This window comes from Mustela putorius, unplaced genomic scaffold (assembly GCF_011764305.1).
Source record: "Mustela putorius furo isolate JIRA1106 unplaced genomic scaffold, ASM1176430v1.1 tig00003858_pilon_pilon_pilon, whole genome shotgun sequence".
In the NCBI taxonomy this organism is placed as follows: Eukaryota; Metazoa; Chordata; class Mammalia; order Carnivora; family Mustelidae; genus Mustela; species Mustela putorius.
The window spans coordinates 18,672,748-18,686,571 of NW_025422010.1; the positions used below are offsets into that span (position 1 = coordinate 18,672,748).

Here is a 13,824-nt window from a genome sequence, read left to right on the forward strand (position 1 = left end):
TACCACAGCACAGACCAGACTCTGACACGGGGCTTGATCTCAGGACCTTGAGACCATGACCTGAACCAAAATCAAGAGTTGGGTGCTTAACTGACGGAATCACCCAGGTGCCCCTTAAATATATTTTTTTAATAAGGAAATTTTGTTACCACATGAATAGAAATTCAGGGTAAATAAAAAATAAATATAAATGAAACAGCAAATTCATGTTATTGAATTCTAGTTGTATGCTTGTTTACCAAGGGCTACTGGCTTGTTTTCCCTTTTTTCTCAGGAGGGAGGTTACCAAATATTAGAATCGTTGAAGATACAGCAGCACCAAACTGAGACTTTTTCCTTGACATAGTCTGAAGCCTTGAAACAGAAGAGCTGTTTGCACAGCACTGAGAATGTACTAGAAGCTGCCAAATTGTACACTTTCAAATGGTTAAAATAGTCTATGTTCTGTGAATTTTAGTTCCATTAAAAAAAAAAGCAGATTCATTTTTGATCTGGTGATTTCATACCACATTGCAGTACCATAGTCCCTGATTTTGGTGAAAAAGTGCACCAAGACAGATGCAAGGCTGAGACCCTCATGGTTCAGTGTCAGAGCAGGTCCCCTGTCTGAGAAGTGTAGCTTGGGAGTCTTTAATAGTTTTAAGTGATGCCAATGCCTTCACTTGAATTTCTTGAATAATGGGAAGTCATGCATGGACCAGTATGCTTCTGAAGCCCCAAAGGGTCTCCTTCCCCCTTCTGAAACCTAGAATATGTTTGAGCTTGAGTAAGTTACTTTCCAGAACTTAAATTTCTTTATCTGCAAAGTAGAGATCAACTACCCATTGTACAGTGTTGTTGTGGGGATTATCTGAGAAAATCGTGGAAGAATCTAGCAAAATTCCTGAGTGGAACAAGTAAGTGTTCATTCTTTTCCCTCTCATGGTTCAGTTGAAGAATAGTAGGGAGGCAAATTCATATGGATGCTTTATGAGAGATTTGATATTGCTGTGTTAATGATTTGCTAGAAATCCATGTAATCCAGAAATGGAGTAATTTAGAGAGTCTGGAAAATGGTCACTATTAAGTATTTTAGCCAGTGCCAAAAAAAAAAAAAAGGAAAAAAAAAAAACCCTTGTGATTTCATTTTCAGAATCATTGATTGCTGAAATATATCTCACCATTTGCATTAAGTTGTTTAAATCATTGTAACCCTATTGAGTTTCTGTGCAATTCTCTTCTAGTACAGTTTTATATATTGGGACTTTGCCAACCTGGTTTAATTAATTAATCTTCAAGTAAATCCAAAGCCTATTAAGAACATTTATGGGATTTCCTTATGAAATATCATCACTTCTGGTTCACCCGCATTTTGCTGTTTTTGGTCATCATTATTTGTATTGTTGTGTTTGGCCGCAATCCTGGAAATACAATTTACTTTATGCTAAAACCATGTCTAAGGCAAAACTCTGACTCCACTGTGAAGTGAAATATGGTTACACTCCCTTGCATTGTGTTCTCGGTTTTGGCTATACATCAAACTAGCAATGATGTATTCTCTCAAACTTCAGAACTTGAGTGTGGGAGGTAGGAAACTTTCAGATGCCACAAACACACTTTAAAAAGCATTTCAGAACCAGTCTTCTCTGGGAAGAGATGTACAGTGAAATTCTCTGATCTTTTTAACCAAAAGTAAATAAATAAATAAAAATTAAAAACAATATAAAGTCCTAGGATGGTAAAAAAAAAAAAATTGCACTGTGGGTATAGGCTTCTCATGGCCTTTGAAAAGATGAGCAAGGTCTCATTTTGTATGCTTGCGGCATAGTTTGGCTTGTGGAATAACTAAAGCCATATGAAGTGTTTTATGATGGGTGTTACAGTTCATTAAGTATTCACTTACAAGGAAGATCTTTTAACGCCGTAATTCTTGAGGTAGGCATTTTCCTCCTCAAAGTCCAGAAAGCTTCATTCTCTAGAATGAGAATCGGCTGTCAGGCAAACTGAAGAGAGCTGGAGCGTCCTCTTCCAGACTCTGGTTTTCCACGGGGGATGTGACTTGGGAACATCCTGTGTACATCTGTCACTCCCATTCCTTGAGCATAGCCCTTCACAACTTTTTTTTTTTTTTTTCTAAAAAGAACAACCTAAACACCTGAATCTTAAAAATGAAGGTGTGGCTACATCCATATCTAGGGCTGATGTCACAGTCCTCCATTGAGTCACCGTTATGGCCCAACACTCCCGGCTTGGTCTGCCGGCGTGGAGAGCCCCACAGTGTTGGAGTGTGTCACCTGCCACCTGCACTGACTGGATGTTTGGGAAATTCAGGCTTACCAAAGAGGCCTGGCTATGGACTGTGGTTTTTCTGGAATAATACCAACTCTAGGAAGTCAAGAGGGTTTTGCAAATGCAGTTAATTAATTCAAAACACCTTCTCCTGTGGAACTGGACAGCTGTGAGTTTTGATCCCTTGTGAGAGCGTTGTGAAATCATCGTTTACATAAGCGAGTAGTCATCTCACCAGGTTTGATGTTGATTGGTCTTGAGATCAAGACCTTGGGGTTCACCTTGATGTTGATCGGTCTGAGACAGTAGCTCAGGAGGAACGCTGGGGCGTGGCTCCCCACCCCCACAGGGGGCAAGACCGGGTTCTGTTAGACAAACATTGCTCACTTTCTTTCAGTGCCAAGAGTGTGTGTGTAAGTGAGTCGGTTTGAGGCTCTTGGCAGTGTATGAAGGCCGAACAGAGCCCCCAGACAAGTGCTAAGACAGGTGTCAGCTTCCTCCTCCTCTGTTTGAGCAGCGCTGTTCCTCCTGAGATGGTCCCCCTAAGAGAAGATGGGTACCACAGTCAAGCCAGGGGCCAGGCCCTCATCCCCACTCTTGCAACCAGAGGCACAGGGTTGAGTTGCGCCCCCTCTCGGCCATGACTTTGTACCCCTTGTTGCCCCTTCAGCCCCAACAAGTCTGGCTGAGCCGCCAATCCGCTCAGGCAGCCGTCCGGGAAGAGGCCGAGTGTATTCATCTGCCTTTGGTGCCCCTTGTCATCCTTTTTTCTGTCCTTTTGGGTCTTTTTTCCTCCTTTCTCTTCATCCTCAGGCTTTCTTCGCTCCTTTTTCGCCTCTCTCTCCTCCTTGGCAGAGGCTCTGATACACACATTTGCACTGAAGTGTAAATGGCGGATACAAGTTTGTGTTTCTTCTCCCAGGAGTATTCGTTCTGGAGCTAAGACATAAATTTCTAACAGTGGAATTTCAGATCAGCAAGCCAGGTGGAAGAGGGCCTTAGGAGTGAGGAATCTTCGTGAGGTCACCCTAGGCCCGCTCCCCGAGCGCGGCCCTGCTCCTAGGTAGCCAGCAGCTGGTGATGGGAGGCCCCCCCGGGCTGCTGGCCGTGGGAGGGGCTGGTCCCATGGCTGAGACCCTGGCCTTGCTCCATGACTGGAGTTTGAAGTCGTGGGGCCCTGTCTGAAAATCTTGAGCAAGAGTCTTGCTTATCCCAGAGGAATGTTTTGGAAACACTCATAATATTGCATTTGTGGTAAATGTTTCATTATCTGACTGTTTTCTTCAGCTGATGCGACAGACACCTCTTAGTTTTAAGGCTTCTTGAACTTGCTTTTCTGTGAGACATCCGAAGTTCCCACATACAGCTTCACTCCTGCTGACAGAAACCGGTTAGTTTCATCATTCCTCAGCTTGTCTAACTCAGAAGTGTTTTTGATATTCAAACGCTGACCTCTGGGCAAATGAAAAATTGCTAAGACGCAGTAAAAATTCCTCCAGGCTTGGAGAGCACACACGCGCGAGTGCATCGCTGCAGATGGGATCCTGGGGCTGATGTCACGACAGGGAACACCAGCCCCCGTGGAAAAGCCTGCCCCTACCCTGAAATTCCCTTAATGGACTGTGAGCCCGTTCGTTCCACGTGCTGGACGTGCGTCAGCTCTCAGAACAAGCCCCTGCCCCATTTGAAAAAATCATTAAGCTCCAACTATAAGCAGAGAATATCGGTTAACATTTTTTTCCCCCCCTAAAACACAACTCACATGTTAGAGAGAGGAGTTTTGACTTCTAATTTACCCTAGTGAGTTGAAATTTCACTGTAAGTTCTCATAAAAAATTGTGAGGTGGAAAAATGAATAAAGACACTCATTCCTCACTCTTATTTCTCTAAGTTTAAATCCTTCATTTCCTGGTTGTTTTGTGTACAGCGTTCTAAACAACCTGATAGCCATGATAATACTGTTTATACCACGACACAGAGGAGCCTCAGAAACTGACACACTTATGCTTAGTGAAGGCAGTCGGTCATAGAGCACCGCATATTGGGTAGTTCCCTTTATATGAAATATCCAGAACAGGCAAATCTATAGAGACAGAAAATAGATTAGCTGTTATAAAGGCTGAGTGGGGAGGAGAAGGGGTGTGGTGACTGCTAAAGATAGGATGTTTCTTTTTGGGGTGATGAAAAATGTTCTAAAATTTATATTACGGTGACTATATAAATAAAACATAGATATACACTGAGTGGTACACTTTGAGGGTATGGTATGTAAGTTACATACCAATAAAGACATTGAAAATGGGGACGCCTGGGTGGCTCAGTTGGTTAAGCAGCTGCCTTCAGCTCAGGTCATGATCCCAGCATCCTGGGATCGAGTCCCACATCGGGCTCCTTGCTCAGCGGGGAGCCTGCTTCTCCCTCTGCCTCTGCCTGCCATTCTGTCTGCCTGTGCTTGATCTCTCCCCCTCTCTCTCTGATAAATAAATAAAATCTTAAAAAAAAAAAAAAAAAAAAGAAAATGAAGAGACTGTGTTCTTGGGTGAACTGGAGAGAAACGGAGAAGTCTTGGCCTGGACCGTACCTCTACACAGGCATGGGAAAAAGAGGAAGGCTTGATCTTGGGATTTTACAGACACAGGAAGAAAGTATTTTGGTGTGGAGGTGAAAATGAAGGTGAAGGGGTCCTCTTTGGGAATGAAGAGGAAATTGAGGCAAGCTGGTAAGCTGCTTGTGATGGTCACACCTTAAGGTGATCCTCAAAGACCTGACTTGTATAATTCCCTCCTCGTGAATGTGGGTAAGACCTGTGATTCGCTTCTTTTTTTTTTTAATATTATTTTTTTCCAGTGTTCCAGCGTTCATTGTGTATGTACCACACCCAGTGCTCTATGCAATACGTGCCCTCCTTAATACCCACCACCAGACTCTCCCAACATCCCACCCCCACCCCTCCAAAACCCTCAGTTTGTTTCTCAGAGTCCACAGTCTCTCATGGTTTGTCTCCCCCTCTGATTTCCTCCAACTCACTTCTCCTCTCCATCTCCCCATGTCCTCCATGTTATTCCTTATGCTCTACAAATAAGTGAAACCATATGATAATTGACTCTCTCTGCTTGAATTATTTCACTCAGCATAATCTCTTCCAGTCCCATCCATGTTGATACAAAAATTGGGTATTCATCCTTTCTGATGGAGGCATAACATTCCATCGTATATATGGACCATATCTTCTTTTTCCATTTGTCTGTTGAAGGGCATCTTGGTTCTTTCCATAGTTTGGCAACTGTGGCCATTGCTGCTACAGACATTGGGGTACAGATGGCCCTTCTTTTCACTACATCTGTATCTTTGGGGTAAATACCCAGGAGTGCAATTGCAGGGTCATAGGGAAGCTCTATTTTTAATTTCTTACGGAATCTCCACACTGTTTTCCAGACTCACTTCTAACTGGTAGAATATGGTAAAGGCGATGAGACATCCTTCCCACAGTTCATTTTGTTCTTTAAGACTCCATCTTAGCAGACCAGAGTGAGAGACTCTCCTGCTGGCCTTAAAGAAGCAGGCTGCTTGGATGTGGGCTTCCCGTGCGGGGAGCCATAAAGCTGGGCACTGCGGGGGGCCTCTAGGGCCTGGGGGCAGCCTCTAGCCAACGGCCAGGAAGAAACCAGGGACCCCCTCAGTCCTGTAGCCACAAGGAACTGAATTCTGCCCACAACCACATGAGCTCGGAAGAGGATTCGGAGCTCCAGAAGGGTCACCACGCCGCCAACACCTTGACTACAGCCTCGTGAGACCCTGAGCGGAGGACCCAGAAACTGTGAGATAATAAAGGTGTGTTGTTTCAAGCCACCGTATTTGGTGTAATTTGTTTGCTTGTTTGTTTGTTTATAGCAGTGATAAACTAATGCAGAGCTGTTGCAGGAAGAAAAGTGATTTTCAGGATCAGTTCAGTAGGAGGACTTTTGGGAAAGAAAACTCAGGGTGATCACGAACTTAGGTTAGGATGGGACTCTTGCTGTCGACATCAGCAGAAGGCCGTTAAGATGACCAAAAATCAAATGAATCTGAGAAAATGGGCTCCTGTCCACTCAGACTCATGCTGGAAGTTCACATCTTACAGATGAGTGGAAATGCCTGAAAAAGCAAGAATATTAAAATATTGACTATCATTTTATCAGTGATAATAATGACAATAACATGTGCATGTGCTGTGTGTGTGTGTGTGCATGTACACAGGCATTGGGCTAAACCTTTTTATGCATACTTCATTATTTCATCTTAAAAGATTTTATTTATTTATTTGAGAGAGAGAGAGAGTTGAACGAGCAAGGGGAGGAGCAGAGGGAGAGGGACAAGCAGACTCCACACTGAGTATGGAGGCTGATGCAGGGCTCGACCTCACGATCTGGGCTGAAATCAAGACTCAGTTGTTCAACCGACTGAGCCAGTCAGGCACCCCTGATTATTTTATTTTTTAACAGAGACAGTGTAGGACAGGTCTGGTTCTGAATTCGGAACACACATTCCAAGTTCTGGCTTTGTCATCTTACCAACCACATGGCCTTCAGCGAGTCACGAAAACACCCTTTCCCTTCTATCCATGCATTTGTAAAACAGGCTTAGTAATAGTGTCTACCTCATAGAGTTGATATGAGGACTAAATGAACAGTGCCTGGCCTGTGGTAAGCTCCCCTCAACAACCACTAATTGTTCTTGTTAGTGCTACTGTTTAATATTGCTTTAGCACGTGGTAATTACGTGTGTCCCTGCTTAGTCACTGGGTGACCTTGGGCAAGCATCTCTCTTGCCTTCAGTTCCTCTTTTGTAAAACAGGGCTGGGAACCTAGCTTCCTTAACGAGAGGATGGTATGCTTCGTGCGGTGTGCAGCGGGCTGGCTGATGAGACTGTCTTTGTTCCCTTCCATCCGGGTAGAGATGTACCTCCAGGAAAGAGGCTTGATGCCAAATAGGACATTATAATCTCTTCCTTTATTCAGCAGTTTTTTGTCGGCAAGCTTGGGAGAAGGCACCTCGTGCAGTGATCAGCTGCGCTGATTTTCAGGGAGTGATAGTTCCTGTTAATTATTATATAGAATTGTCCCAACAATTCCTTCAAGTTGGGTTCTTTATTATACCCATGTTACATATGCAAAACTTAGGCTTCGAGAAGGCAATTTGCCTAATGCCAAGCTGAGTCAGTTTTTTTTTTTTTTTTTTAAGATTTATTTATTTGAGAGAGAGAGAGCACTCAGCTCCTGCTGAGCACAGAGCCTGATGCAGAGACTCAATCCCAGGATCTATGAGACCAGAACCCGAGCTGAAACCAAGAGTTGGATGTGCAACCCAACTGATCCACCTGGGTGCCCTGATGCACCTGATTCTAAGCAAAAATATTTCAGGAAAGCCTATTTTACACAGACTACGAGGACAAAGAGCCTTAATATGGTCCAGGCCAAGAATAAACTTTGAGATGAAATTGAGAGAAAAACAGGTAGAAAAGGAAAATCAGCAAACATAGGTGACAACAGGGAAGAAAAGAAAACACACTAAAATGAAATTTCTGGTAAACCAGGCTATGACATTCAGATCCACTTACGTCCACTTCCATATTGTACAAATACATGTGATTTTTACAACCAGTGACACTGGGTTAGAAGTTCTCATTTCCTGGCTCCAGGGTGGAATGCGTGGACAGTCCGAGCGAGCCCTTCCACATCTGACTTCTGCGGGCCGTCATCCGAGACAGACGCGATTACAAAATCCCAGTCTGGCTGGGGTTGACTGGGAGGCAGGGATCACTGGGTGGCTTTCTCCAGCTGAACGAGGAAAGACAACAGGCGAATGGGATGAGGCTGCGCCAGGGGCCACACACTCTGACTCCGCGCCAGCTCGTATCCTGGCTTCAGTCTTCTGGAATTCCAGGGCCTCCCTAGACAGTGCTTTCTACCACCCAAGTGTTCGTGTTGCATGGGATAGACCTTTGGGGCAGCCCCAGATGCTGCCAGATAGATAACGGTCTTGTTTGTGCGACAGAGTCACCACCCGAGAGTTGTGTGAACAGTCAGCCTTGCCAGAGGGCTTTTGTCATATGGCAGCATCCTGGACGACGACGACGACGGTGACGACAAGTGATGGTGGTGATGGTGACGATGGTGATGACGAAAGTATTCATTGACCGGAAGAGTGCACTGAGGCAGTTTGAAGCTTTTGTGAAGAGCATGGACTCGGATTCCAGACTGATTGCCTCAGTTGAAATTCCAGGTCTGCTACTTACTAGTCCAGTGACTGGAGACAAGTTACTTAACCTGACTCAGTTTCCTCACCTGAGAAGTGGAGACAAACAGAGTTCCGACCTCATAGGTGTATTGTAAGAATTTTATGTCATTATAGCCAATGTGTGCAAATATAAATACACAGTATATATAAATTTATACCTATAAATGCATATATATATACACACATAAGTATTTCCGTATTTCTGTGTGCATGTGTGGGTACAGATCTCTAGTGTATAAAGCACTTCCCAGGGCACATGGGTGGCTCAGTGGGTTAAGTTTCTGCCTTCAGCTCAGGTCATGATCTCAGGGTCCTGGGATCGAGGCCCACATTGGGCTCTCTGCTCAGCAGGGAGCCTGCTTCCCCCTCTCTCTCTGCCTGCCTCTGCCTACTTGTGATCTCTCTCTCTGTCAAATAAATAAACAAAATTGTAAAAAAAAAAAAAAAACTTAAAAAAATGAAGCACTTCTTGTGCTCCTGATTAAGGCAATCATTAGCATTAATTGCCAGTCATTAGCACTCCGGCACATGCTATAGCAACAATTGAGGGCTTCCTCTGTGATACGTGCTTTAAAGACATGACCTTAGTTAATTTTCACAGCAGCCCCAGGAGGTATGACCTTTTCTGTTTTACAGATGAGGACCTGAGGTGGAGAGCAGAAGTGGGCTGCTCCAGGTGCCCTCCTGGTGGAGCCAGGACTTAAACCCTGGTCTCGCTGACTTCAAAGCCTGATGTGTATGAGGCTAAGTCGTGTCATCTCTCCGTGGATGTAAGCAAACTAGCCACAAATATCCCAGGGCCTGTGTTCCTCTAAGCTGTCCTTAATTCACATGCCAGAACAGAGGCTTAACTACAGAGCTCTCTGAACCATTACAAATATCTGCATGGTTTTAGCAGAAAATGATTTACATCCGCTCTCGTAGAAACCAGAATGTTCCACACGGTACCCAAAAGGCGTGCCCCTTGCCCCCGGATAAATGGAGTTTACAACCCACAAAGGAAGGTTCATGAGTCTGCTGGGGAGACAGGAGTCATCTAAATGAGAATCTTTCTCTTTTTCTCTCCAAGAGTTCACACTTCCCAATCAGGAATAGTGAAAATTCTAACAGGCTACAATCAGAGAAGAACCAAGAATCCGATTCAGAGAAGACACTTTCCCATGCCGAGGGCACTTAGTTATCTGGAGGTTGTTCCTTGGTGCCACAAGATTTAATTCTTTCAGAGGAGCTTGGCCCCTGAATTGCCAGACAGAGGATCGGGTGCTGAGGGATCAGAGATAAGCAGCCCAGAGTCCCTCAGGTAAGGCGCACGTGACCAACGGAGGGGCTCAGTGCATAGAACACAGTTGTCTAGAAGTAGGAGGGAGGGGGAGTGTCTCCCTGCCGACAGGAATCCCAGAGGGCTTCATGGTGGAAGTGAGCTGGACCCAATGGATGCTTTGGGCTCAGCAGGCTGAGAGTCAGAGAAGGCCTTCCGAGTAGGAGAAACTGTATTTGCAAAGGCACAGAGATATGAACGAGGCTGCCTGCTGGGGAACAGAAGGCAGGCAGGTCTGGCTGGAGCAGAGAGGGGAGAGAAGAAGGGGAGGGGTGTGGGGGAGTATGCGGCTGGTGGAGTCGAGGGGGCTCCGACGGCCAAGGGCCTTGTGTTTCCAGGAGTGTGGGGGGGCAGCTCAGGGAAAGGCTGCGGTTCCCTGGCAGCGACATGACTTGTCCTTGTCTGTAAAGATTGGGAACAGGAAAGACCAGAGAAGAGCCGCCTGAGAGCGGGGCATTGCCATGTTAGAACAGGAGGTGGTGACAGACTGAATTAAGAAGTAGTGGTGGGCTAGAGGAGAGGGAGAGGATGGCAAAGGAGTCTTTGGGGTGGGAAAGTGGAAGGGGGAAGCTCTTAGGGGCGGCGGGGAGTCCTACCCTGCCCAACCAGGTACTTGGCTGAGCGGGGAACACAAAAGGAGCCTTGGCAGAAAGACAATGAAATATGGAGTCTGGAGGTGGGAGGGGGGCAGCTCTGCAGGACGACTTCCACTGGTTTCTTTCTCTGATAGACTGTCAGGAAATAGGCATTGAGTTTGCCAGATTCTCATTTGTGGAGTCAGTGGGGAGAGGCCAACGGGGTGTCAGGGCCCATGGGAGAGTTGGTATGTGGCCCCTAGGAGAGGGGGAGGGGAGCTTGCCTGGGGGCAGCACTGGAGGAAGGGGAACTGGCCATGAATGTGCCACATGGAGTGCCCCATGCTGGGGGGGGGGCAGCTGGAGAAGGAGGCACAAAAGAGGTGAAAAAAGTCATGCAAAGTTAGGACACTAGGAAGATTCAAGAAAAGAGTGTGGCGACTCTGGGATGCCACCAGAGGCCACCCAGGAAAGTCCGGAAGATACATGTCAGGTGTTCTGATCAGGAACCGTGGAGAAGCCCGCAGAGCTCCTAGGACTGAAGACTCCGGGGAGGGCATGGAGGGGAGCAGGTGAGGTTGGAAGGAGGCTGTTCCTGTGAAAACACGCTCTTCGTCGTCCAGGGATAGAAACCCGAGTTGGGAGCCCAAAACATTAGTGCATTTGTGTCATGGGCTCATCTTACAACATCCTGTCACCAAATCCTGGAAACCAGGGAAAGAATTTGATTATGCTGAGTTGGTCCTGGCACCGGTACTAATGTCTTGGGGAACCATAAGCAAGAGGAGAATTCTGAAAAAATTGTAAAGACGTGTTTGGTGAAAAGGAGAAGGAAAATCTTCTCAGCTGTGGAGTGGAGCACACAGAACAGGGTTGGAGGTGGCAGTGAGCAGGGCAGGTGGGGGAAGGCTGGGGGTTTGCTCGTCTGCAGTGAGGATCTGACGTGAGACGCTGAAAGTTCATGACTCAGTCCTTGGATCTGACCTGAAAGGCCAGTGGGAGCCACTGAAGGTTTCTGAGAAACGGAGTGACGTTATCAAAACAACACAGTATATGCAGCATCGGGGTCCAAGGCCAGATTGTCAGACATGACCTCCATGTTCTATGCTTGCTTGGTCAAGCACAGTTCGTGGTGGAAGTGACTGTGTCTGTTCTTGTCCCAGTAAACTCCAAAAAGTGCTTTGGCGTGGGTGGCTGACACCACACTCAATCGCACATGCAAATACAGTAATTATGCCTGAAAAATTAGAGGTCAGCTGGAGGCCAGCGGAAGATTTGGCCTCTCTGCTTCCAGATTTTGAAATAGCAGATTATGCACAACTCACTGTCTTCCGCCAAGACCTCATTACACACTTTTGCCAGGATCTCATTTTACAATTTCCATTCTTTTAAAGAGAAATCCCCACACGACAGTGATTCTGGCCAACTAAGTGCTTTCCCCCAAAGTGCGGTTTGTCAGAGCAACCCCCACCCTCCGCCCCGCCCCAGTCCGGCTCCCGGTACCTGCTCGCCCTCCGGGACCCCGGGGCCTCAGGGCCACAGAGGAAAACGCGCGAAGCCAACGGCGCCTGGATTCTCTTAGGAGAAACATTTTGGGAGAGGAGGCTATAACAGAGTCCTGAATATAATATGGCACAACAATCTTAAATATTCCAGACAGGAAAAGTTTTTTGTCAAAGCCTCTGACAGTTTAAACTTTAAAGCTTTAGCAAAACTTTTAAACTTTTAAACTTTGAACCTGTTTGAACCTCTCATGATTTATGAATTATTAAATGTACCACTGAAAATCAGACTTTCTCTTGAACTAGGAAAGCTTTCTGCCTAAAAGCAACTGAGAAGAGGGTGACTGGCTATGGGGGATACAGAAGGAAGAGAGAGCCATAGTTTTGTCTTGTTTGGTTTTTTGTTTTTCCTGGAGGGGTATTCCTTTTGGTTCTGTAAAAAACCAGATCCAGAAAAGTCTTAGGAGATAAAAGGTCCAAACCAAGCACACGATATAAAAAAGGAGGTGAGAGATCAAAAGTAAAATGTAAACTGTCTGAAATTAGTTATATATCTAAATAAGAGAGGAGCTGATGCAAATATATAATATACATTTGATATCCTGGTGGTAAAAGATACATCATGTGAAAGTTACCATTTTGGCCTTTTTTAAGCATGCAGTTCAGTGACATTAAGTATATTTGCATTGTCATACAACGACTGTCACCATCCATCTCTGGATTTTTTCATCTTCCCAAACTGAGACTCTGTTCCCATTAGACACTGTCACCTCCCATTCCTTTTCCCCAGCCCCTGCAAACCTCCCTTCTATAAATCTATTCCAGGAGCCTCATGTAAGTGGAATTTATACACACACACACACACACACACACTCAAATATTGCACAATCCCATGTATGTGGGGAACTTGGAATAGAGAAATCATATATATATGTTTTTTTTTCTTTTTTTTACTGCTTTCATAATATAGCAACAAACACAAGGAGGGCATCAGGCCAGGAAGAATCTGAGGTTTTCCATGCATTTCAGAGTTGAAAAACATGCAAAGTAAGTACAGATAGGGAAAAAACTGGTTAAAATCTATGCTTCCCAGAGGGTACCATTCAGTTCCATCCTCAGGAACCCATAATCACTGTGAAAATGAATGGGCTGAGTGGAGGGCGGTCACTGACAGCCCAGTCCTTTTTTTTTCAAATCGAAGTATGGTTGACATACAATATATTCTATTCATTTCAGGTGTACAACAGGGTGATTCGACAGCTGTATGTGTTACAAAATGCTCACCATGGTAAGTGCAGTCACCAGCTGTCACTGTACGAACCTATCACAATATTATAGAAGGCATTCTGTCCGCGGTACTTCTCATCCTCGGGTCTTACCCATTTTATAACTGGAGCTTTGTACCTCTTCATCCCCTTCACCTGTGTTTCACCCCCACAAGACCCGGCGTCCTGAGGGGTGAGGATCTCGTGGGCTGCTCAGGGGATGCCCCGGGGTCAGGGCTGGGCAGAGGAGGGCTGGGGAGCGCTGTTTGTGGGGGGCACATGTCGGGGAGCTCATAATGGGTGAGTGACCTAAGTCCAGACCTTTTCCAGGAACCAGGGCACAGGTGGGATGAGCGTGTCCAGCTTCCCCCTGGCTCCCAGCACAAAGACTTTTTTTACTTCTGTTAGTGTGTTTTCATGGGCTTAGTAACCAGTCATAGAAACCCCCACCCTAACCTCACAACATCGAGTGTAAACCCTGCGTGCATCCTAACAGCTCACAGGGGAGCTGCAGAAAGTTCAGGAATTGCCTGAAGACTCCCCACCAGCTGTGTCTTTTGTGCAGCTCACCTGGGTGAGGGCGCCTGCTGGCTGGGAGGCAAACTAGCGGGAGTTTCTTC

The 13,824-nt window shown here is 45.9% G+C and overlaps 1 long non-coding RNA gene across 1 annotated transcript; it reads left to right on the forward strand.

Moving 5' to 3' along the window:
* The first annotated feature begins 7,557 nt into the window (after positions 1-7,557).
* Positions 7,558-13,321, forward strand: LOC123387626. Its single transcript, XR_006602072.1, has 4 exons — positions 7,558-8,529; positions 9,181-9,314; positions 9,614-9,844; positions 13,176-13,321. It is a non-coding gene; the product is annotated as an uncharacterized LOC123387626 (long non-coding RNA).
* Positions 13,322-13,824: the final 503 nt, after the last annotated feature.